Raw genomic sequence first — 25,836 nt, 5'->3', positions numbered from 1 at the left:
TGTTTCAACTAGACATTTGGAATGGTTTTATTCCACGTATTCAGATGGAAAACCTTTTTTCTTTTTTTGTTTTAGCAATTTAATGCATTTTGGTAACAGTACAGATGTAAGTAGACCCTTTTTTATGAGATTAGTTATAGATGTAAAATACATATGTATATTAAACTAAATATTATGTAGTCTATTTACATTTCAGAGACTTTATTTAACACACATGTGATACCTCAATTTTAAAGAAAAAAGATTTGATTATTTTGATCCATGTAGAACTCAGAATGAGATAATTATGCTTCAAAGAGGAAGTCTGGTTAAAAATTTTCACAGTTATTATCATATAGCAGTGAAAAAAATGAAATCAGACAAGCTAATCTCACTTTTTCCTGGTATATAATTTCCTTAAACATTTTAAAATGTGCGGGTATCTGAGAAAACTCCATGAAGATAGCCTGTGAAGCACACTTTTGTTGTTGTGTTTTATACGTAAACATAATGCTCTATCGGTAAAGCTATAATGCTCTATCGGTAAACAACAATGTAAAAATATTATATCTGAATTATAAAAGCAGAATATCTCTCTGCTTATCCACATTAATAATCTGACACACTTAACTAACAGCAAATGGACTCATTTTGTGATTTTGAGTAAACAGATTTTTCTAGACAAACTCCTTGTGTGATTAGGATTAATTATTTGCATATTCATTTTTTCATTTTGCTTAATCATTAGATATATTAACTAACCTTCTGACATGTGTCCCAGAGTTTTGATCCCCTCTTATCTGGAACTGAGGACCCGGAGGACCTGCTCGAGTGCACTTTTACTTCTTTCTAACTTACACCCCCAGGTTTCTCTTACATGGGAAGCCCATCTAGGATTCAAGGCGCTGCCATTGCTTCTGCTAGAAATTTCTTTTGGTGCACCTGTATTTCCAAGTTCTTTTGTTTTGTCGTCTTATGGATAGAGACAACACTGATAGAGACAACACTGTATATATTTTAGGAATTTGGCTGTCTAGGCTTAAAACACAAATGCCTCAAAGCAGCAGTCAACTATTTGATCACTATATGGTTACTATGTGAACAGCAGTGGCAAATTAAAAGCCACCTACAATCCATTTGAAATGAAATCTATACTTCTAGTTTTATATTTAAATTTCCACTGAAATTCATCCATTTCTTTTTCACTGCTATGATCTTGAAAACATAAATGCATGTGTTTAAATATACTTTTGTGATAATTAATTTTTAACAGTCAGCATTCCCAAACATTATTTTCTTTATGGTTATCTATATGGTTCTCATTATTTTCTATATGGTTACCTCAAATTAAGATGTCAGTAGAAAGCAGCTACTAAATGTATATTTATCTATTCTGCTGCATATTTTAAATATTTTAGTGTCCTCAATTTCAAAAACTAAAAAACACATTGTATTTTGCCCTGGTTGCAAGTTGGTTAGTACTTTAACAATAAAAGTGGATAAAGAGAGAGAGAGAGAGAGAAGAAAGAGACACAGATGGAGATGATAATCCAGCTATAAGAAATAAATTAAAAATTAAGAAGAATGAGGGGTGTTCATAAAAATAAAAATAAATAAAAGCAAAAAATCCTCTCACAAGAAAAAATGCATAAATAAATATTCTTGTAAGTACCATTACAACTGGGTTTGGCTTTTGAAAAAAAAAATAGCTGTATGAGGAATATTTTTCTAGAGCTATTTTTTGCTTTACAATAAAAATAATATATGTACACATAACTTCCTGACCGTCCTGATTACACAGATTATAGAAGAATTTAACTGAACCTATTACAGTTGTGATTTAACCAGTGACAAAGATTTTCACTTGATGGCTACTGATTCCATATGTCAATATATGGACACAATATTGATACCTGGTGAATTTATATGAGTATCCAAAATGACTGAATCCTTACCCCGCAAATATCAAGTCACTTTTAAGTTTTTCAGGATAGGTACTGACATTTCAACTCACTGATCACTCATTTTCACTCATTTTCAAAATTCTTTAACATAGCTTGTTTGAGAAGAAAGGATTGTTGTTTAAAACAAGGGAATCAGACATGACCGAATGCTACACAATTTCTCCTGGTCTTCCTTCTTGCAAAGGTTAATACTCAAAAATGGATTAAAACCAGCCAAATAGCTAAGTTATCAGTTGATTAGTTATAACTAAGGTATCAGTTATCAGTAAAATACCTTCACTTGACCACCTAATCAGCCTAAATCTTTTTTACTAAGCATATAAAAATGTACAGTTCACAATACAGGAATATTTTGGGGGCTCATTTGTAATTCTTCTGGAGTTCACTATAAATCAAAAATATTTTTTCCTGTAAGAATTTGGCTCTAATCATTCATGTAATTTGGTTCTAATCTTCTGCCACATATAGCAAAACTAAGTGTGCTGGCATCATAATACTGTTTTCCAGTATTTTTTTTTCTGTTAATATACCTGAATTATCTTTTTTCCAAGTTGGCTGCTTTTGGTTTGTTGTCATTATTAAGAACTAATGTGGTTATAAACATACGGATGTAAATAAAGTTAACAGAACATTTAATAGAAATGTAACTTTAATAGAAATATTAACTTTAATATTATTATTAACTTTAATATAATTATTGGGAGTGAAATTCAGGATTTCTGAAATACAAAATAGAGCACTTTATCTGCTAGGTTAAATGGTCTTCAGATAACGTTAACCATGGGAATTTAGGTATGTTGTTTTGCTACTTGAGAACTCATGTATTTTTCTATTAATGTAATGCAAACATACTGAAAGGGATTAAAAAGGAATACCAGTTCAAAGTTCAAACAAAATGTGCTCTTCGGTCTTTACACATATGAAAGCCAGATTTCATTTCCCTTGTGTTTCTCAAAGGAGGAGGAGAACATCTTTCACTACATTTGTAGCCTTCATGAATATCTTCATAACTAAAGAGGTGAAATTTCTCTTCAAGTTGAGCAGAAGATTTGTTTCAGAATAAAGTGCTAAACCCATATGCAGATGATGATGTGACCTTGAGTTTTCTTTGCACCTAATGAAATACTGAAATTTGCTTGTAGAAGGCCTTCAGTTTTTGACCCATAAAAGTTTGATAATAGTGAATATCATTCTAGAATGTAATAACTTTTAATAGCAATATTTCTGTATTTTCCTAATATGATTCTGGAATCAGATTAAGGACCCAAGTTTTCAGTCTTTATGCAGATAAAATTACCTTTGAAATAATGTGTAAGTTTTGTCTGGAGGTAGCGATCACAGAGAACATATCAGGAAGTGATCTTCCACTTAGTATTTTCTTTTCATTCTACTTAGTGCTTAACGAAGAGAAAGGGACAATCAGAATACTGACATGAGAATGCTTGTACCTAGTGATATATTGCAGGAACACACTTCTATGTCTCTAGTCAGTCCATGTGACAGCAAACTTTACCCAGAGAAATACGTACTTGATTTTCCTACTGTAAGTGAAGATATAATAGATTTGCTAGATGGATTTGCAAGTGTTGCTAGATCCTACAGCAAGTATTGCTAGATTATTCCATATTTTTAGCAAACAGGAAAACATTTTGCAAATTCTTTTTGTCTTTACTTGCAACCAGTTGTAGGAGTTCTTCAAACACTATTGAGCTGTTATCAGCAGTGACTGAAAAGGCCTTTGATTTTCTCTCTTTTTCATGTGGATTCTGTACTGCTAATCATTGTATCAGCACTTAGATCTTTTGTTCTTGTCTGTCTTGTTTTTCTTGTGTAGTACTGTACTGTGGGCTGAGTGAAGGGTTCTGTTTTAAATCTATTCTGATAAATCTAAATCTATTCCAAGCTGACATAACATTCAGCTAGACCTTTGTTAAACTGAGTATTTCAACATGACTGAATTGTATAAGAACATCAAGATCTGCTGTGAACTGTTCATATTTTACGGTAACACTTGAGACATCAAAGAGACAATCTATCTTGTATCTTCTTTTGACCAAAGTTATTGCCAATGAATGGTGGTACTCTAGAAGTTTTCATAAAGTTGACGAAGAGTTCAAAATGTCTTTCTGATGCAGATTTCTAAAGAACATAAAAAGTCCTATATTCCTGAATGCAGGAGGAATCAAACAAGAAGAAACAAAAAGCTTCAGGCCTTTTCACTCAGTGCTTCATTCAAAAATACTCACTTTGCTCACTATATTCTGTTCAAGAAAATGATTGTGTTTAAAAATTTTTTTCAAATCCAAAATAGTTTAGATAACTTAGATCCAGACCAATTTTCTTTTGGCATTTTTTTCTACAGGTATGATCAACTTAATGACACTGTTAGGGGTGCAGGGAAATGACTAGGCTGCTGATGAGGTTTAAGCTAACTGAATATTATGTGGAAAACCACTGGACATTATAAGAGAAACTGCTAGAAATGACAAGTAACAGAAAAAGAAGTTTACAGAATCATAGAATCAGTAAGGTTGGAAGGGACCTCTGGAGATCATCTAGTCCAACCTCCTCACTCAGCAGGGTCACCTACAGTATAGTAGACAGGGTTGCATCCAGGAGTGTTTTGAGTATCTCCAGAGAAAGAGACTCCACAACCTCTCTGGGCAACCTGTGCCAGTGCTCCGTCACTCTCACAGGGAAGAAATTCCCCCTCACGGTCAGGCGGAACTTCCTGTGCTTCAATTTCTGCCCATTGCCTCTTGCCCTGTCACACGGGGCAACTGAAAAGAGTTTGTCCCCATCCCCTTGACACCCTCCCTTCAGGTACTTATACACATTGATAAGATCCCCGCCCAGTCTTCTCTTCCCCAGGCTGAAGAGGCCCAGCTCTCGCAGCCGTTCCTCATAGGACAGGTGCTCCAGCCCTCTGATTGTAGCCCTATGCTGGACTCTCTCCAGTAGCTCCATGTCTCTCTTGCACTGGGGAGCCCAGAACTGGACACAGGACTCGAGATGAGGCCTCCCCAGGGCTGAGAAGAGGGGCAGCATCACCTCCCTCCACCTGCTCGCAACACTCTTCCTCATGCACCCCAGGAAACCATTGGCCTTCTTGGCCACAAGGACGTATTGCTGGCTCATGGTCAACGTGTCATCCACCAGCACTCCCAGGCCTTCTCTGCACAGCTACTCTCCACAAGGTCAGGCCCCAGCTTGTCCTGGTGCCTGGGGTTATTTCTCCCTAGGTGCAGGACACTGCACTTGCCCTTGCTGAACCTCAGGAGGTTCCTCTCCGCCCAACTCTCCAGCCTGTCCACATCTCTCTGAATGGCAGCACAGCCCTCGGGTGTGTCAGCCATTCCTCTCAGCTTGGTATCAGCAGCAAACTACAGATAGTGCCATGAGGGATCTCACAAGGCCAGCAGCATCTTGGTAACTCCACTGGCTTTACTGTATAAGATCAGGATGACTTTGGTAATGGTATTAGAAATATTAAATCAAGTATAAAAGTAGCAAAACCAGGACCAATGGGAAAAAAAGGTGGGTTCTTTATTTGGAAGGATGCTGAAGTGTAGAGAGGAAAAAATCAGAAATGGAAAAAGGGCCAATAAAAGATGCAAATCATGTGATCAGTGGGGTGTAGGATTCCTTGTTGGGCAGGCCTGCACTTGGTCATGGCAGCCTAAATCACAGCAATAGATCAAACCTGTTTTTCTGCCAATACCACGCAATGACCTGCTTCAGCAGTCAGGGGGACTGAGGTAGAAGAGATGCAAGTGCTCTCCCTACATAATAGAGCACCCCAACAGGGAGCTTAAGCATCCTGATATTCATGAGTTGGTGCCTACTTCAGGTCTAGTAACACTGACATCTTCCCAATCACTTCCTAACAGACACAAAGTATCATTTTTTAAGTCGCTACAGGAAATTCTTTTCAGATAATAATTTCCTTACTTACTCACTTCTCCTCCTTGGAAAAGAATAAATTGTATAACTATCAAATAGAAACGAGAAAAAAAAAAAAAATACCTCCACCTTTCCCTTTACTTTCATGGAGATAAGCTAATGCTGTTAGAAATAGTGTTACATTATCTTTAAAGATTAATGACTATAATGAAAGGCCATAATGAACTTAAAGAAGATAATGGCCAACCAGACTTTTTTAAAAATTTGAATTTTCTTAGGAATTTTTCAAAAAAAATTTCTTTCATAGTAGTTTACTGATTTACCAAATCAGAAACTATTAATGTAAATATATTATTTATATAAAACTTTTATTTGAAGGCATTTCTTCATTAAATGAATTTTCTGGTGAGACAGGGAAGGTGACTGAGACACTCAAACACCAAAACAGCCAGCTGTTAATGGATGACTGTTTTCAGCAGGGATGGGGAAGATGCCTTGAAACTACACTGATCACTTAGCTGAAGAAGTAGAATCTTGTTCACTTTTTCTGGTCCAGCGAAGAATTTATTTAAATAAAGCGGAAGAATATTAAGCAGACTCTCTACAAAGACTATAGTTTGAAGGTCAGGCTGTTAGGCTAGCATGTAACACTTCAAGCCCACTTAGCATTGGGCGGAACAAGAGGTACCTGAGTCTCCTGTACTACACTTAGACTGCTAAATAGGGAGCGTGTGGAGTGATCCATGTCTCAAAATCAATTGTCAACAACTGGATGACATAACCACCATATAGGGGAGCCTCCTAAGTATTTTCTCCCTTCATATTGAAGAGAGTTAGTTGTAGTAGTCCAAAACAGACTACTGGAATTTAGACAGCCGCTAAGCAGTGAGGACAGTCAGTGATGTGGTGCCTGAGCTCACCCCATGTGTAGTAGTTTCACTAGTTCTGTGTTTTCTTTTCTGTGAATAAAAGCAAATTGCAAACACTTTTGCAAATGGAACTGTCTTCATCCTGCGCTCTCTCATCTTCTTATATATTAGAATTAGTGCAAATTTGAGTGAGCAGACATACTCTGTGTGTGTGCGTGCACGCACATGCACACACATCTAAGCATGATTTTGTGTAAGTCAAGGGTATCTTGCACTTCCAACAAACACTTATTACAGTACATGTTACAGCCTTTTGTATTTGTGATGTTTGTTATAAATTGAAAAAATAATTTCTTCTTTACATCTAGCTGATTACCTCTTATCCCTCATACATTTTTCTTCACGCTTTTGTAGAAGAGGAGATAGATTGGTAGCTCATAAAAATGATTGAAATCAGAACAATTAAAAAAAAATGACTAACTTATTGGTTTGTAAAAAAGCAAAGATCCCACTGTCTAGCAAACAATCAATATTTCCCATAATAGGAGTAGAAATCAAAATAGGCAATAATTATTTGTGTTTTTTAACACATAACAAATAGATATTATCTTTATTAACTTTGTCATTCTGTGTTTCTCTAAGTATGCTAATCTGTAGTTATAAATCGGATCCAAATGATAAAGAAGGAATTGGGGAGAGGAAGGCTTCTTATTTTTTTCCTCCTGTCATGTTCACAACTATAAATAATGGTAGAGAGGAAGATGCATCTATTTTACTCTTCCCTCCACTTTACCTTCAGCTCATCTGCCTTTAAAAGAAAAGCTATTTCACACACCAGCCATGTGAGATTAAACAACAATTTAACCAGGAGATTTAGGACTGGATTTATTGACTCAAACTTAAGACATCTAGAAGCTGTATGTTTAAGTCTGGACAAGCTCTACTGTAGAAGAAATGGACAGATTTGCAGTGATATTCACATCATTCTGAGAAAAGCATCTAAATCAGGACACATCCACTGTGTTGTGGGGGTGCTTATTTCTATCCATTGAGTATAAAAGGGATGACTAACTAAGACTTGTATGTTAAACTCTTCAACATTTACGTTAGGTGAGATAAATCCTAATTGCAGCTTCAGAAGAAATATGAAAGCTTTTTACCAATCTAAAAAAGTCGAACCACCCTCACATTTACACCGTGCAAATACACCATGCTGCTAAATGGACAGGTGATAAAAAGGCAGCCTTCCATACTTTCATCTGACTGTACTTAGTCTTAACAATGCCTCAACAGCTGAAATAGATCATTGTTACGGTATTAAAAATCCTGCTAATTTTCTACTGCTTTTTTTGCCAAATGTATGTTAAATTTAGTAATGCTTTCAAAACTGACTTTGTAGAGAGAGCACACTGGAGCATAGACAAGGTCATGATGTCCTACAGTTCTACCAGTAGTAGGATAACGTATGTAACACCCTTTTGGGCTTTTTTAGCAAGCAGCAGCAGACGAGCAACATATTTCTGGCCATCAGGAAGGAACATGACTAAACGTAAATGTAAAATTTCAAAAGTAAAACTTTACAACTCAAATATCCATCTGGGATTTAGGTCACGATTCTGAAACTTGTTCAGCGTCGTAGACTTCTGCCACTTTGTAGTCCTACTGCTATGACCAGACCTAAATGATTTTGATTTCTTTCTTAGAAACTTGAATTTGAATGATCAAATGGGCTTACATAGCTCACATCAAAGTGAATGGTTTGAGGGTGTGTTAGACCACCACAGAGTCCTTTTGAAAACCTTACTTCTAACAATCACTACGCAGTAAAAGGCAGTTTGACTAAAGACAAGATACACATTCTATTAACAGTGCAGCCATTCTGTTCCAATGGGAAAAGCGCTGGAAAGCTCTGGGTCATGCTAGAACACATTCAGAGATTTATACATACTCCATTAGCATAAGCACTCATATTTTTATCATATTATCATAATATTATCATATTTATTTACATGTAACCGACTGATTTTAAACATAAAGTGTATTATTTGTATGCAAATAGATGACAGATGTTTTGCATACGTAACTGATAGGATTATCTGTCAAATAGCAGATTAGATAAAGTATACATCACACTTCTTTGACAATCATAATTCAAAGAATAATTAAAAAAAAGACCAAATGGAAATAGTAACAACATTTTCCCTTAGCATTTTTTTAACTTTTTTAATTTACTTTTTTTATCCCTGTTTTAGAAATTGTGCCTGATTTCTTACTACCATCCTTGAAGCAGAAAGACTATTAGGCTTAATGGAATGTATCACTGGAGACATTATTAAGAGTTAAATTTCAGCAGATGGTTATAGAATCGTTATATAGATTGAAAAAAAGACTGTTTAAAATTTTAATGAAATGTACTGAGACCTAAAAATACTCCTCAGAGGGGAAAAGAGGGGTTCTGTCCCTCCTGATCTTCTTATCAATAAATGAAAAACAAAATTCGAATTTCTCAAAGGAGAAACCAAACTGCTGGATTCTTTTAATGCCAGGGAGAGTCTTGTAGTCATGTCCCTCTTGAAAAATTCGGATAGCTTGAAGAATATTGCCCAAGACATTGACTCTATCTTCTGAAGGTCCCTCTTAGGGCCCGAAATAATTTTTTTTTCCAAGATTTCTACAGCATGACAGTAAGGATGCATCATACATATATGCAAGGGTAAAATGAAGGGGGATGTCGGAGACCACAGAACTTACAGGACAGACTTGGAAGACATGGCCCAAAAGAGAAATTCATTTTTATTTATGCTGGTTGTTGCAGTGGTCCCTGGACTGATACAAAATAAAGCCCTTGAGAATTTTGTCTGGGAAGTGACCTAGCTGTTCAACTTGGAAGGGATCTATGGAGTGATTTAAAATACATGCAATGTGATTGGTAAGGGGAACAGAACCTTGAAGGGAAAAGCAAGTGATTCAGACTAACTCATTTCACGTCATTTACATGACAGTATTTAGGATTGTTGACGTTACTGCAATCTTCGGTACACCAGAACTAAGCTCTGCATGTTTTTACTTGATTTGCTGGATAGGGACAGAGTTTTTGGCCCTTAGTAAGACTGTATGACAAGAAAATCAGACTGATAGATTCAAAGTATTACTTTGTTTTTTAAGTAGGAAGTATTGGACACTTTGTGTTGTTAGTTTTGATACTTATCATCAAGGAGGTTGGAATGCTCAAGCATCAAAAAAAGGGGGGGGGGGGGAGGAATCTGTCCTATTTTTTTTAATCCACTGTTTTGGGATAATATAAAGGCCCAGATACTACTTAATGGTTGGCAGTGTGTTCATTTGCAGCAAAATGCCTTTCTGCAAGTGCAAGGTAAACTGTTATTCTCAAAACCTTTGGAGTTCATCCTTTTAAATTGATTTTACCAATAACAGTGTACTATAATTCAACAGTTTTTCTTCCATACCATCCTTACCGTCATCACTTTTAAAAGATTGCCCCTCATTATTTTGTGGACCAGTAAGATGCTAATCGAATCCTTAGCTTTTATATACATACTAGAAACAGACACTTATCATTCATTCAGAGGACTTCCAAAACCAAACCTTAGAGTGGCATTTTGATTCCAAAAAGACATTTTTATGGAACAATGCTGAAATAATAGCTAAATTTAGAGCTATATAGTTCATTTTTTCATTAAAAAAAAACCAAAGATCACAAGAATATAGCATTCTGTCTTGCAAAATAGACTGATAGCATAAAGGGTAAGAAATCTAACTTTTAACAACATCTATTAAAAATCAAATTTACAAATATTTTAAATTTCTAGAAATGCAACTGGTTTTCATCTACATTCTCAAAAATATTGCATTCTTCTTCCTAGGTATTTTAACTATATGTCAAAACAACATGGCAATGAATTTCAACTACTTTCCACTGAGGGATAAGCATCCCCACTTCTACCAATGCTTATATATTCAAGTTAGTATATGTGAATATTTCCATTATTTAAAGCATGTACTGAAATGTTTACAAGTCCAAAAACATTTACAAGTCCAAACATAGTATTACAGCTCCCATTAACAAAGGAATCTAGCTCTTCCTCTGTGTAGGAAAAACCCTGCCTTCCTTTCTACTAAATCTGAGTCACTATGCAGCTGAAATGGAAAAAATATTGAGATCATGAAACAAAAAATTATGCAAATATGATTTTGAAAAAGAAATACTTGTGAATAACACTGAAACCTATGAAAGAATAAAAAAATACACATTCTTTTAACATTTGGTATGTAAAGGAACTACGTAACTAACCTATACTGAGCAGCTCTGGATGGACTATATATTTATATTTTAAACAACCTCTTAGTATTGGAAATTAATTACTATATTGCAAAATCATTAAAATGGTTGCAACACTTTTTTGGTTTGTGCCAGGTAGTATTCATACGTTTTCCAAACATGATTCAGGAATTAGCAATGACCAGAGACCTTTTGCCATAAATATCTTAAATATGACCATTCTACTCTGAGCCTACAAGTATTAAATTTTATGGATATAGGACATTCTAGGTACATTGGCCCCTGTATTAGTTTAAATATACTGTCTGGAACAATCTGAGGCACATTTAATTGATAGTATACATGTACTTAAATCAACATGTCTTTAAGTTTTCCTTTGTTTTGTTTTTTCTTTGTTTTTGTCCTGATATTTCAGCTATGCAATACCAGCAATTTTGTCAAAAGAGAGGATACATGCAGTGAACACAAAATTTTTCTATTTTTTTCACAGAATTGGGAAAGGATACATTTAAATCATTTCTCTCATTTGTTTTCTTTTTCTAACACAAAATGAATTACATTTAGGTGAACAGGATAAATTACAGCAAAATAGAGGAGTTTTAGAGCACACATTTGACAAATAAGAAAAGAGTGAGAGGAAAGTCAGGAAAAGCTGAATCAAGAAAAGATGATACATTCCAAGTTTTGAAGAACCAATTAGGAAGATATATCAATGCTGAAAGCACAGAATGTCCAGAACATATGTGCAAAGTTCCTAAGATGTCTAAAGTCATCTTAACAAAACATTTCAAATTTGAACTTTTATTTAAAAAAGCAATGAAAAATACTAGATATTCTCAGAGAGATCAGATATTCTTTTCTGTATCTAACATAGTGTAGAATACACATTATGGAAGGCCCAACAGAGAATTTAGTAAAACTCACACTGAAATTTCACATTCTCAAGAGAGAATTATGGGAATCACACAAGCAAATATAGATTAAGACTTTGCTAATCTGGCCACTCTGACATCTGGCAAGTGCTTCAGGTAATCAAAGCCACTGAGCTGTGAGTATAATCATGGATAAATTTATCAGTATGTGCCATAATAGCTTTAAAAGACAAACATTGGTTACTTGACTGATATTTGATTAGCTTCGTATTTATTTCTATAAGGCTTATAATATATATTCATATATTCATATCTATGAATTTTTGCTATTTTGCTCACTGTATATTTTTGACAAAAACGTAATTCTCATTTTATAAAGAAATTTGAGTTTGAAATTGACACCAAAAATCAGCACCTAGTATTTTCCTTACAATGAACAAGTTATTTGTTGCTGCTAAATTAAGCCATGCATTAGTAAATTTTAGCTACTATTTGGACAGATGACAATTCCATATAGTCAGGCCTAAATGATATCAAAACGTATAGAGACAGATAGAAGCAATCAATACTTAGTTGATACAAATATTGACATTTGGATTAAATCACAAGTTAATGCAATCAGGAAACCTTGGAATACTCTATTTGAATAAGATCCTAGGTAAAAAAGTGTTTTCTTCTGAAAAAAAACAGCATCCAAGATGAAACACATGACTTCACATTTGATTCCAGCTATAAAAATTTCATAAGGATTCAACAAATATTTGTAACCTTATTTTCTTTTATATATTTAATTACATTTTTAAATCTCCTGGATGTACTGTTATATTTGCATAGTAATAAGTAACATTTTAACTTATTATTGGTCTAGTTCTTAATAATGATTGTGAGGTGGCTAGGAAATCACATTCTGCATTCAATAACGTTGGACCATTCTTGGAATTTAGCTTTGCAGGTGTCACAGTAAAAGATGCAAGTATAACCAAAATAGTCTTAATAATTCTTTTTTTTAAGTAGTATGTGGTATGTTTGGACTGGATAGCAACAGGTATGATTTGGGGAAAAATGACTGTAGTTATGGAATTGGTTTTAATTTCCCTAATTAGATGTCAGCTTTCCCTAGTAATTCCCAAAGGATGTCAGCATTTCTAAAGACAGAGACAATCAATACTGTTTTGAGAAAAAAAGACTAACATTTTATATCTTGATGATATAATGAGTTTCTGAATGACAAGATATCCTTAGAGAAAAACATTTTCTATGATGTCTTTCCTTGATGTTTGCATAATTCATTTCATATTAGAAAAATTACAGGAAAGGCACAGGTTTCACACACTGTGAAAGAACCTGGGATGTGCCTAAGCATTCTCAGCATGATGCTTATTGTTAACTCAAGGTAGACATACATCAGCCTTGTATAATACAAAGTTATACCTCAGTGAATATTTGAGAAAGAATAACTTCATGCTCGATTAAAAAAAAAAAAAAAAAAACTACTTTTCAGTATGCTAACAAGTCAGTAATTCAGAGATACATAGGAGCTTTCTTTTCTTTTTTCTTTGACAATAAGACCTAAACTCTATTCTAAGACTTTACATGTCTCTCTTGAGTGAAAGGAGTGACTACCATCCAGTCAAAAAGTATTCTTAGTTGTCTCTATCAATCAGCAGATCAGAATAACTGATCTTAGCAGCAATTACAATCTCACAAGTTGTACAGAATTAAGTGATACTGCTTAGAAACTACACAGTCACAGAAGAAAAATTTGGATACCTTCATCTTTGGAAGATGTTCATTCACATCTTACGCAAGTCTTAGCTGGAGACAGAGTTCTAATAAAAGTGGGTGAGAACAAATATTGGATAACACTGGTTGTGTAATAACACTGGCAACTGGATATGTAATGAAAGCAGTTGGATGCAGGTGAAATCATTATTTGCTTCCATAATCATTTGTTTTGTCACTTGTCTATACAGTACATTCCTTTCTGGGTATAAGAATGCAGATAAACCCTCTTGGAAATCTGAAAGATATTTTACTGGAAAACCCCAATTAATAAAATAAAAGTCACAATTTTTCACAGAACATTCACCAAGAGAAGTTTCTCAAATAGAGATTTGTAGTTTTGATCGTAGGGAGCAGGAGTTGTCCACAACAAATGGTAGTTGGCAAGAAAGTTCTGGGAAAACTACAAGGTAATAATTCTCAGTGATATTGCAGGGAGAAATAAACAAGCAGTATCTTTTTCCTTATTCTAACAAAACATGTCATTTTTATAGCAAGTGACTATATTTTACAATGATCACATGATGTATGGCTCCTCCTGAACTTTCTCATGGTATATTTCACACTCAAACCTGCCAAAGGAGTTTTTAAATGCTTTAAATAATTCTTTAAGTAACTATGCAGTTTACAGACATGGAAACATTTTATTCAACAGAACGTTTTGGATGGATTTTATTGTGTGAAAACATGTAGCTATAATTGAAAGAGTTCTGCAACCTTAACTACAGGAAGCTCTCCCAAGTGCTTATTATAATAAACAAACACAGAAACACAGAAACAAAAACTTGTATCTCAGAAATATGCTGTGTTGCACAGAAATTGCAACATAAAAGCTGCCAGACCCCAAGATGCAGTTATATTCAGACAGAAAAAATACTTGAACAGTCCACATGAAGAATTTGAATCTAAACAGAAAAGTAAAAAATATTTTACCAATAATCCACAATAATTATGAAAATATGCTGTAGAACAGTAAGCGCCCTAAAATGATCTTTTGACAATTTCATAGGCATCAAAGAGATTTACAAAGAATACTGTAGTTTACCAAATTTCAATTTATCAAAGAATACATTTTTTCTTTGATAAATTGAAATTTGGTAATGTCTCATTTTTACAGGCCCAAATGATTCCATATCTATTTTTGAAATTTGTTTAGATATTACTAGAATTTGATTGCAATATAAAATATATCTCTGGTCCTATTTATAGCTTCCTATTTTCCCAGGGGTATGATCTAAGTGATAAACTGTAAGTTTGCAGCTTCCTGCTTTTAAGGCAAAAAAACCCCCAGCATTTCTAAATTTAGAGCAGTGCTTTGGTCACCAAGGCTAAAGCTTGCAGGAAGGCTGGGGAGAATATACTCTACCCATCTTGTCTCTAACTTATGAGTAAATTTTCAGTTCAAAGTAAATAAACCTTTCCAAAATAGCTGTCTAAATTTCCCAAATAGTGGAGAGAGACACTTTCAAAGTACTCTAGAGGATCATCCTGCCCACTGAATTTAGGTGCCTGAATTTGGAAGGACACAATCTCTCTCTGAAATCCTGGGAAAGCACCTCCCTCCCTCTGTTGCCTAGATGAAGAAAACAGATATTTATTTAGCAGACTGCTTCACTGGCGCATTAAATTTAGGGACAAATTAAAGTTACTCTGGGCAGCCTGGACCACATATAACAAATATCTAGGGTGAAATTACCACATGAGGAGATGAGTGATGACAATGTTATATAAAATTATAATCCTATCCATGAAGCTTATTTAGAAGTATCTTGAATAGCTATTTTGTTCCACGGGAAGTTAAAATGGAAAGTAAGTTTCTAAATTGGACTATCAGAGAAACTATTTATTAGGACTTCCTTCTGATAACAATATTATTCTGAAGAGTAGGAGTCAACAGAAGCAAGCCAAAATGACTTCAGTAGTAAAAATAGATTCCAAAAGCTTAGTCAGTTTCCAACAGAGATACTGCCTAAAGTGACTCAGGATGAAACCATGCATTGGTATCAGAAACTACAAGCAATTAGTCCCTTTCCAATCAAGTTAAGGAAACATCAAAAGATGTTTCATCAAAAGCATCAAAACTAATCATCAAAAGATGCTTAGTTTATCTATTACATTTTTTTCAGTATATCCCAATGTCAATGTTTGGTGGAAGAAAGGATGTATTGCTTACGTGAAATATGTTTTCATTATTATACAATTCCTTCTCAGCTTATATTACTTCAGAAGAGAAAAAAAAGATTCAACTATATCACAAGGTCATTCTGTTTAACTTTGGATGTTAATATGTCTATGCCCATAATACTTCTCCAAACCTGTCCTTCATCATGGAACATTCACTGACAGTTCTTTAAAAGCAGAAGCATATTCCAATACAAATAATATCTACTTCTTGTAAAGAAGCAATGACTGCAAGTGTTATAATGATTTGTCAAAACTCCATGAGGGAAAGAGTGCCAATTTATGCAATAGCAGGATCTACATGTCAGGAAGAAGCATCTGAAGCAAAGGTGAGCTAGCCATTTTTACACAAGAAAGAGCTCTGTATCCCTGTAGTAAGTAACATTGAGTATAAAGAACAAAAGCTTAGGGAAGTTTCTTTATTCAGTGTGTTATATGTGTTGTCTGCTTTTCTATGGGATATTCATTTATTCTCTTTATGGACAGAATTCCTTTTTATTCTGTCTGTCCAAGAGAATACTTCATGTCACCTATCAAGATCAAAAGATAGTCAGAACTATCATTTATTCTTTAACAATGTCAAGTTTATAGTATAAAACATGGTATTTTTCATTTTAGAAGCAGAAAATTCCCCTTGATATTTTTGGAGGAACATTCAACTCATTCAAATTCTGTTGCTACACATTTGAGTCTTAACTTGCATTTGATTAAAGCTCTATTAATCATTATTAGAGATTTCTTCATGCAAACAAAAAAGTATTTAACTCATTTAACTTATAATTGTCCACTAATTGACCAACAACTGGTTCTCAGAACTGTTAAGTAAGTATATGAGTGTAAAGATATGTATATTGGGAGTAAAGTTTCACAGTGCTTAGTTTACCTATTAATTTACACATATATATATACACACACAATATATATACACACCAATGTTAATGCTTGCAATAAAATTGTATCACTGACATGAAATATGTTTTCATTAATATGCAATTCCTTCTCAGTTTATATGACAGCATACCAGAAGAAGGAAAAAAAAAACACTAAAGCAATTTTGTTCTTTCTTGTCAATTGGCACTGTGCAGCATGGCTGTAGGTGTGTATCTCCTACATTCTCTCTCACAGTTACACAGGGACTGTGTCTTCATATTTTAAAACATACACGCCTATGCACTATCACAAAAAAAAAAAAAAAAAGTGTAACAATTTTATTTTGGAAGCAAAATTATTCTATCTGTATTTCTAATAAAGTGATACATTTTTATGTATTTTGAATATTCTCACAAAATCAAAAGAAAAAAATAGTGGCTATATGGAAATTCTGTATCATACAATGCAGTCGGAAACGGTTTTCTCTTGGCATGTAAAAACTATATATGAGATTACTTTAAAAAAAAGTGGTAGAGAATTTCTGAACTCCTTACCTTCATTGCCTTTTCTCCAACTATTTTATTTTTTAGCTGAGTGAAATGACAGATTCTTGTGAACTTGCATGCAATATGTGTGTCTTTCCACTACTCTCTTCTGAGTTCCTTTTATATGTCTCCGTATATCCCGGGAATTAGAGGGCAAAGACAGTAGGCTTATGTCATCTTACTTGTTGCTATTCAAGTACTAAAATATCTGAGATGATTCATAATTTATCTTAGCTCATTTACTCCAAGAAGAAATGAAGAAATGATAGAGATTCTTTATATTTAAATCTTAGAGATTCTTTATATTTAAATCTTATTACTCCAAAAAGAGTTATGTTTCAAGTACAGATGAACATTGAATCAAGTTTATAAAAGTAGAAAAAAGAGCATGGGAAGAAAGAACAACTGAAAAGGAAGAGGAAAACAAACTTTTTTTTTTTTTTTTTTTTTTTTTTTTTTTTTTTTAATCTAACCATCACTGAATTTTTAGTCAGGTAGTGTTGATTGCTCTTATCAGTACCTTTGCCAGAATACTATTCAAGAAGGAAAATGCAAATACAGATAGTGTCTCATCGGTGGATCTATATCTCAGACTGTTCTCGAATCTCAGCCCTCCCTTATATCTGTCTTGAAAATTCAGTCATTATGTGGGACTCAACTCACTCTTGCCTTGGGAGTGAGAATGAGCTCTATATTTGTACACCAAAGTTAGTCATTACAGTGTAGGAGACTACATATGGTCCAGGTGCCTATGCTCTTTTACAGCTAATGGAGCTCTAGTCAATAAAGCCAGTAGCCACTACTGATAATAATGAAATGATAAATCTAAAACAAATTAGAAGTCTCAGACCCTGAAAGGTCTATATTTTTATGTGACCTTGAGCATTCTTGGCTCAAATGAAGCAAGTATAGTTTCAATATAAATATGTAAAGCTCGTGAGAGGAACTTAACAGCTCCCCTAACCTCCGGCTCCTGCTGCCAAGCGTGAGGTTAATACTGCCAATAGGCTATATTGGCAGTATATGGTTATGAAATTTCACAAAGCCCCTTTCTTTTTAGCAGTGAAGAATGTTTGGGGACGAACCATAGAATGGTGAGGTTGGAAGGGACCTCTGGAGATCATCTAGTCCACCCTCAGCATAGCCCATACGCAGATTGAACCTGCGACACTGGCATTAGCAGCACCATGCTCTAACCAACTGAGCTAAACCTGCCAGATTATATGCATCCATTTCTGTCTATGAGAGCTGAGGTCAGCATCTGTCTGCCCAATATATGACATTATTATCTATAATATTAAACAGATATTTAAGAGAGACAAAAAAATTACTGGTTAGCTCTCTGAAGAAGAAAGATAATTAATAACATCAGTATTAACACAAATAAAGCTGGGATATAAACAGGGACAAAAGCTGCTTTTTGCCATGAGGAAAAATTGAGAATTTTTCTTCTTGTTTATTCTTCTTTTTATTTCCTTTTTCTTATCTCACTATAATTATCTCAAAGTAAATCTTTAAATCAAAAACACTTTGTTAACTGAAGGAAAAATTTGATATTCTGTTTTCACATTTTCGTTAAGTCTTTATTAAAAGTACTATCACCCTGCAAAATTTTAATTTTGTCTTATCGGTATTCTTCAGCAAAGTTATGTTTTAAAAAAGATTCTATTTTGTCATGTTGACAAGCTAGAAGGTAATCAAACAGAAAGGATGTAAAATACAAGAAAAGATATCCATAAAACTCACAGCAATATTCTGCTTCCACTTAAATAAGATATGTAGTAGAAGGCAGCACTAACAAAAATGAGGAAAGGAGGGAGTAGAAAGGGACTAAGGAAAGTATGAAGATGATGAACCATACATTACCCAAAGGTCAAGAACTGTCAAATCAGTATTAGCAGCTGAAATGAAGTATACAGGCAGGCATGAATCCCTTCCAGCAACCACCGATGCCAAAAGAAATCTCAGAAAGAAATCCACACTAACACTATGGCAGTTACTTTTTCCACTGACCATGGCAAAATACCCTACTTGTGAAATGAAACTACTTGTTTCATCACATTAACATATATAGAGTTAGCAGTAACCTTCATCAGTAGTTTCAGCATATTCTGCCTTTAACTTCCCACTATTATAGATCTGTGTGGGGCAGGGGGAAGTAAATTCCAAATCAGTTATTGAAAAAGTCTTTTTTTATGCTGAAAATGTAATCAATTCTATGCAAAATTCTAAGTATTGAAACCAAATTAATTGCCAAATGGAATTAGACTAGGTTTTATACAACAGTCACTCTATTAGTATTTATTTTGATCTTTGCTCATTCTTCAAAAACAATGATTGAAATAACCATTAACATTGTGCATATTTTCTGCTAGATAATATTCTGCCATATTAGCTGCAAATGTAAGTAATACAGATACTTTGGATTCCAAGAAGCAGACATTAAAATAGAGTATATCTAAGCATGCAAATACAAAAATATTACCAAGTAAATTATCTAAATAAACTGCTTTTTTATTATTCTTTTGCAAATCAAAAGCGGGAAACAAGTGCTGTTAAAAACCCTATCCTGTAACTCAGAGACGACATGTTCTTCAAAACCCATAGGAAATTGTCTACACATAGATTATTTCAGGTCTAGGCCATAAATGCATGTGACTGTTGAATATTTAGAAATGTTATCCATTTACCCAGTTCGAAAAAACCTTCTGAGGCTGAAATGAACCATTAGCAATAGTGTTGTGCAAGTTATAATAAAGGAGAAAAGAAACATTCAGTTTTAAGCTTTTCCTTTCTGAATATATTTTAGGAATGCAAGGAGTATTATATGTTATATTAAAGTACATAAAATGAGTAATAAATTGTGATAAAATCTGAGCAGAGCTTTTTATTTTTATTTTTTTGTCAAAAATCCAAATTTAAACAAGTTGGGATTCTTGTATTTGAAATAAGATGTGGATATGATCAATATTGGAAATAAATCAATTTCTATTCTGAAGGCATTCACCTGTAGGAGATCAAACCAAAATTTAAAAACTGCATTAAGTAGAAGATAAAATTATATGTAAAATATTAGTTTCAGTACTTTGTAAAAACAACATTTTTAAGACATAAATTAATACTGTAAAATTTCATTATGGTTAAATCATATAATTTTACATTTTATAGATAACATTTTGAAAAAAGATGCTTCACCACAACTATATTACTCTTATTACAGTAATACTCATATTACAGCTGTATTATGGTAAAATTAACTTGTAATGTTTATTCTTTTTGCTGAAGAGGAAAAAAAAGAAAAAAAAAAAACAATACATATATTAACTTCCAGCATTTTCCATATTTAAAAATGGTGCAATTCTTACTAGTTTAGAGGTTTATATAGAAGAATTTTTTGTTTTGTAAGAAATTGGTAATATATGACTCCACTTTACAGAAGATACTGCTCATCAAAGCTTTCTCAAGATCAGAGCTTTGAGAGGATTAGAGCTCTAGACAGTGTTAGTAATACATTTTGGCTGGTATTTTCAGAATCTAAGTGAGACAACATCTAATAAGGATATTGCTGACTCATGGATAGTCTCAATATCAACACTGTTTTCTCCATGTCACGTTACTCGTGCTAACATTTACAAAGTCTGAATTGCTAAAACTTCAGAATGCATTCAAGTAAGACGTTTTGTTTTAAATTATTTATATGTTGGTTATATATTTATTTACTGTGATTCAAGCATTTACTTGTTCCCTTTTATAAAGGGAAAAAACACAAGCAGAAATTGCCCTGAAGCAAGGGAAAGAATGCACTTATGTACATGAACAATTAAAAGGAGAAACAGACTAAAATCTGGCATTGTAACTGACCATAGCATCAAGGTATCTCAGCTCAAAGACTCAGATTCCAAGCTTTGCAAAAATACTTGAAAAGAATCTATCTTTATCATAAATAAATAAATAAAGGAGTGCGCAAAGAACAGTACAACATGTTGGAATGGTAGTTATTAGTTGTGACTGATGACATGCTTCAGTACTGGAAACCAGAAAATTTGAATGTAGAAGGAAATGTTGTCAATGTGCTCTTTGCCTTCTGTCCACTACTTTTGTTTCCTGAGACTTGAGAAGCATCATTATTGCTGGAGGAAAGCACCATTCCTTGAAGCATATTTCCCTTTTCAAAAATTCTAATTGTGATTTTTTGCTTACATTAAACCTGTATTTCCAGAGCATTTGATTTATAACTGCTAAACCTTGAAAGTCAGATTCTCTGTAATGTGCCTAATTCTACATCACCTCAAGCACTGCTTTTCACCCCTTTGGCAAACCTCAGACATTAAATAGAACTAGATTTTCATTTAGTCAGATACTCAAAACATCTTAGTTCCCTCCTTAAGTGGCCTTCCAGTGTCAGATACTTTGTGAAGAAGTGTAACTCCATTCTTTTTCATTCCCATAAAACAATGTAACTTAGTGTCATTCTTTTATTTCTCATTGGAACAACACAAATAAAGGTCAGGAGCACTTTACTAGTTCCGAAAATGTGTAACTCGCATACTTCCAGATTTTTTTGCATCTTTTCAATAGTGCTTATTTTCCTACCAGCTTCCTTTTTTTTACTGATACACAGGAAATTTAATCTAATTTAAATTAAGAGTAATAAATATCATAAAATTGTGAACACTGTAAGAAGTCAAAAAAACTCCAAACAAATTAATGTATTTTTCTGGTATATATGTCAAAAACAGAATAGAACCTTGGAAAACTACTCTTCTCACTGAACTCATCCATATATTCTTGGAGTTAATAGAAAAAGGACATATTACATCTAACTGGTATAAACTGTGATCTCGACCAATAACCCTGAAAAGTGCATAGCAATTTATGTCAAGATAAATAAGTTCAGTCACAAATCAAAACCACAATACTTCTTTCCTCATCCCAACTTTCAACTATGGAAGCAACATTTAATTCTATAATAGTATAAGACATTTGGCTCCAGAAGATTTGGTGCTAGTCCACTTACATTATACTTTCAAAATAGGGATCTTTGGTTGTGTTTTAGTGTGGAGCTGTCATCATAATATCTGCAATGAGAATAAATGTTTTCCTGTTACTAACTCAGCAAAAAATGCTTATCTCGGATATTGTTCAGAAAGTCCAGTTCATTACTAGCTTAATAATAGATAACATATTCTAGAACTCAGTAAGACTGCATGGAAACTTTTGAACAGTTTTATAATGCTTTACAAACTGGAATTAATCTTTCATTCATGCTAATTAATTGTGGCTGTGTTTTAGCCTGAAGACATCCTGCAAAGCTGCTGAAGAATAATTTTAGATGATGTTATAAAAGGAAAAAAAAAAGTGAATGGGAGTAGTTTTTACTCACATTCAATAATGCAAAGGAGATAAGGTTCAAACAGAGGTTCTTCAAAAGTCGGTGTCTTCATTTCAGACCAAATTTTCCCTCTCAGAGAGGACTTACTATGTCTGTTTTGTTTCTGGAAAAAGTCACGATGTTCCTCTACTGTCTTCAGATGCTGACTTAGCATTGCCTCAAAAAGAAAAAAAAAAGTTTCACAAGGAAAGCACTTTACTTTTTGATTATTGATTTTTCGCTGAACTACAGAGAAATCCTGTACCTCTGCAAAGAACTAATAATATCTCAATCATTAAGACGGAGCAAAGCAGAAACAGGATTTAACATTAATAATGAACTAAATTCTGTCTGACTTTTGTTAGTTGTGCTTTGAACATGGTCAGGCCCCTTTGAGAACTTAGAGATCTCTACCTAAATAAATACTGCAGTTTAGGTGAGAAATGTGTTATCACTTTCCTTCCATCCTCCCAAACTATACACTTCTGAACACGATCAGAAGCTTAGGATCAAATGTCTAATGGAACTTTAAGCCCAACCAGAAATACAGGATTTTAAATACCTGAACGGGCTAGATAGTGTTGGGGAGCAGACAGCCTGGTTAATAGTCTTAACTCAGGCACCAACATCTGACCCGTATCTAATTAAGGCAAATATTGGCTCTTTCAATAGCTATTTCTTTAAGAAGCTGCTTCAGTGATTTTAGAAAGAATATCTGTTTATGAGTACCATAATGAAACCCGAAGAAGACAGGCAGTTTTTACACTAAAAGAATGAATCCCATCATCATTACTATTTCCTGCATCAACATTTTACTTAGCCTTCGTGTGTGGTTCTTTCTGCCTGTTGCATTCTGTATTTGAGATTTTGCCGGCTGAGACACTTGTTCTTCATATAACGTATAAACATTAAAATTCAGCTGTAGCTCATGCATGAATAATACAAAAAAAAAAAAAAAAAAAAAAAAAAAAAAAAAGGAAAGAAAAAGGAAAGAAAGAAAGAAAAGCCCCTGGACATATCTCAAAAGATGAGGTAATAAATAGTTCTGCAGGGGGAAAAGAAATTATACCTCAAAGGAAAGTTATCAACTATTTTTGCTTAAATAAAAATAAATCTCTACACTTGAACATAGTTTTATAAATTTATCCATAAGCAAAAACAGTTGTCTGCACATTTTTTGGAAAGTTTGCCAAAAGGAAAAAAGAAATGTATGACAGGGACTGTTGTCTCAAGTGCTTCAAAGGGAACTCATTACACAGTGTAACTGAATTTCACCTTATTTCATTATTTTTTAAAAATAAATGCTTTTTATCACTGATGATGTATGACATTTTCAGCATAGAGTACTTCTGGTGCCCCAGGTAGAGAAATGCAAGGGAGATGACTCAGAAAATGGAGGAAACAAGCTGTTATAAATCATGCAAAATCACGTGCTGGAACTGGAGCTATCATCTTGCTCAAGATTAAAAAGATGCCAGTGGCTTCAGATTGGTTTTATGGACTGACAGGTTTGTCCCAATAACCAAAATCTTTTTAACTTGGGGACACGAAGTTAACGATCAAAATTACAATAATTTCACCTGGAAGCACCTTAAGTTCCGCTATAACATGAAGCAAATACTACAGATTGAATCAGTCTAATGTGCTACCTGCCTAATGCATCATTTAACAATCCCATTCCTGAAGTCAGAACTCTGTAGGAAGACTCTCCTGCCACTACTGATGGTGTCTGACTGAAATCAATAGGGCTTCTCAAAGCTTAGAAGACAAGGTTGATTGTGTCTGTACTCTTCACTTATTCTGGTGCCAAACAGCCTCAACATCCTGTAGAGCACATTATTGTAATATGCCCCAAAGGCAATAAAAGCTGAGCTAGCCATAGCAAGTTCAGGATCTTTTCCTGACAATTTTTTTTTTTTTTTTTTTTTTAATGATGTCCCTGGATGACACAATCCCTGAGATTTCTGAAACAGTAACATGCAATGAAAATTCTGTGTTCAGTGCTTAGGTTACAATCAGCACTTTGTGCGCAACTATAATGAAAATTATATTACCATTAATTTGTCTATCTACATAAACAATGTCTCTCTTAACTACAACAAAGCAAGCACTCTGACTTAGGAAAGAGCACCATTGAGGCAACTGGAGATGGCTGCAGTGCACATCCTCATTTTTTTCCTGAAAGTATGTTTGGCAATGTGAAAAGGGCAACAAACTAATAATTCAGTACTGTATTAGGTAGCTATTAGCTTCATCATCTCAGCTTCAACACTTTCAAGTCTTCTAAAGTTGCGAACTGTACCATTCCTTTCTTATTGTAACCAGTGTTTATTCCAAGATTTTTTCTCCAGGTTGCTCAGGAAGTGGGTCATCAGAAACTTATTTTTAATAGTATTTCTTCTCCCCAGAAATGAAATATAAAGAGCAAAACTAACAATCTGGAAGTAACATATCGCAAAAATATAAATAACCTAAAATAATCATGCTTTGTCTAAAATTCTCATTTGAATTAAAATGTTAGACCTTTAATAAATCTTTTTTTCTGTTAAGGCTGAGGTATGGCTCACCATAATTTAGAATAAATTTACAGTATTTGTCAGGCTTCTAATTAAATGTATCTAATCCAGTAGGCAATTTTATACAAAGTACAAAACCACTGAAGCATACAATCAATAAAAAGATGATGTGTATTGTATATGTGTAAAAATACATCGCTTCCAAGATCAAGTCTCTGACATCTTACTGAAAGGTTTAAAAATTAATTTGCCCATGACACATTAACAAAAAATAGGAAAACAAAACCAACAAAATTAAAAGCAAAATACATTTTAACTTAGTTTTTAAAAAATTACTAGGCTAGCCATTCAAGGTTGATTGCTGTTGCAGTCTGAGACCGAACTGACAGTGTGGAGACTAAACAGGTTTGGATACAACACTCCTTGACACAGATGTATGTAATGTTAAGGAAATAATGACATGTTAATATATATAATAACATGAGGTACCTGTCCCAGGGTGGGGAGGATGCCAGGGCCACCACAGAGGCCCAAGGGCCAGTGCGCGTGAGCCTGGGGCTGGCCACAAGTCGTCCCACTGCCACCGCCATTACCCCTCAGGCGTTGCAGCCACCTTCCCGGGGTCGCCACCAGATCACCCCGGCGACATGAGACCCTGTCAGTGATAGGATGGGGGTGGCGATT

Source organism: Rhea pennata, chromosome 1 (genome assembly GCF_028389875.1).
Source record: "Rhea pennata isolate bPtePen1 chromosome 1, bPtePen1.pri, whole genome shotgun sequence".
Lineage (NCBI taxonomy): Eukaryota > Metazoa > Chordata > Aves > Rheiformes > Rheidae > Rhea > Rhea pennata.
The sequence above is the reverse complement of the archived record's forward strand: the minus strand, read 5'-3'. Positions refer to the sequence as shown.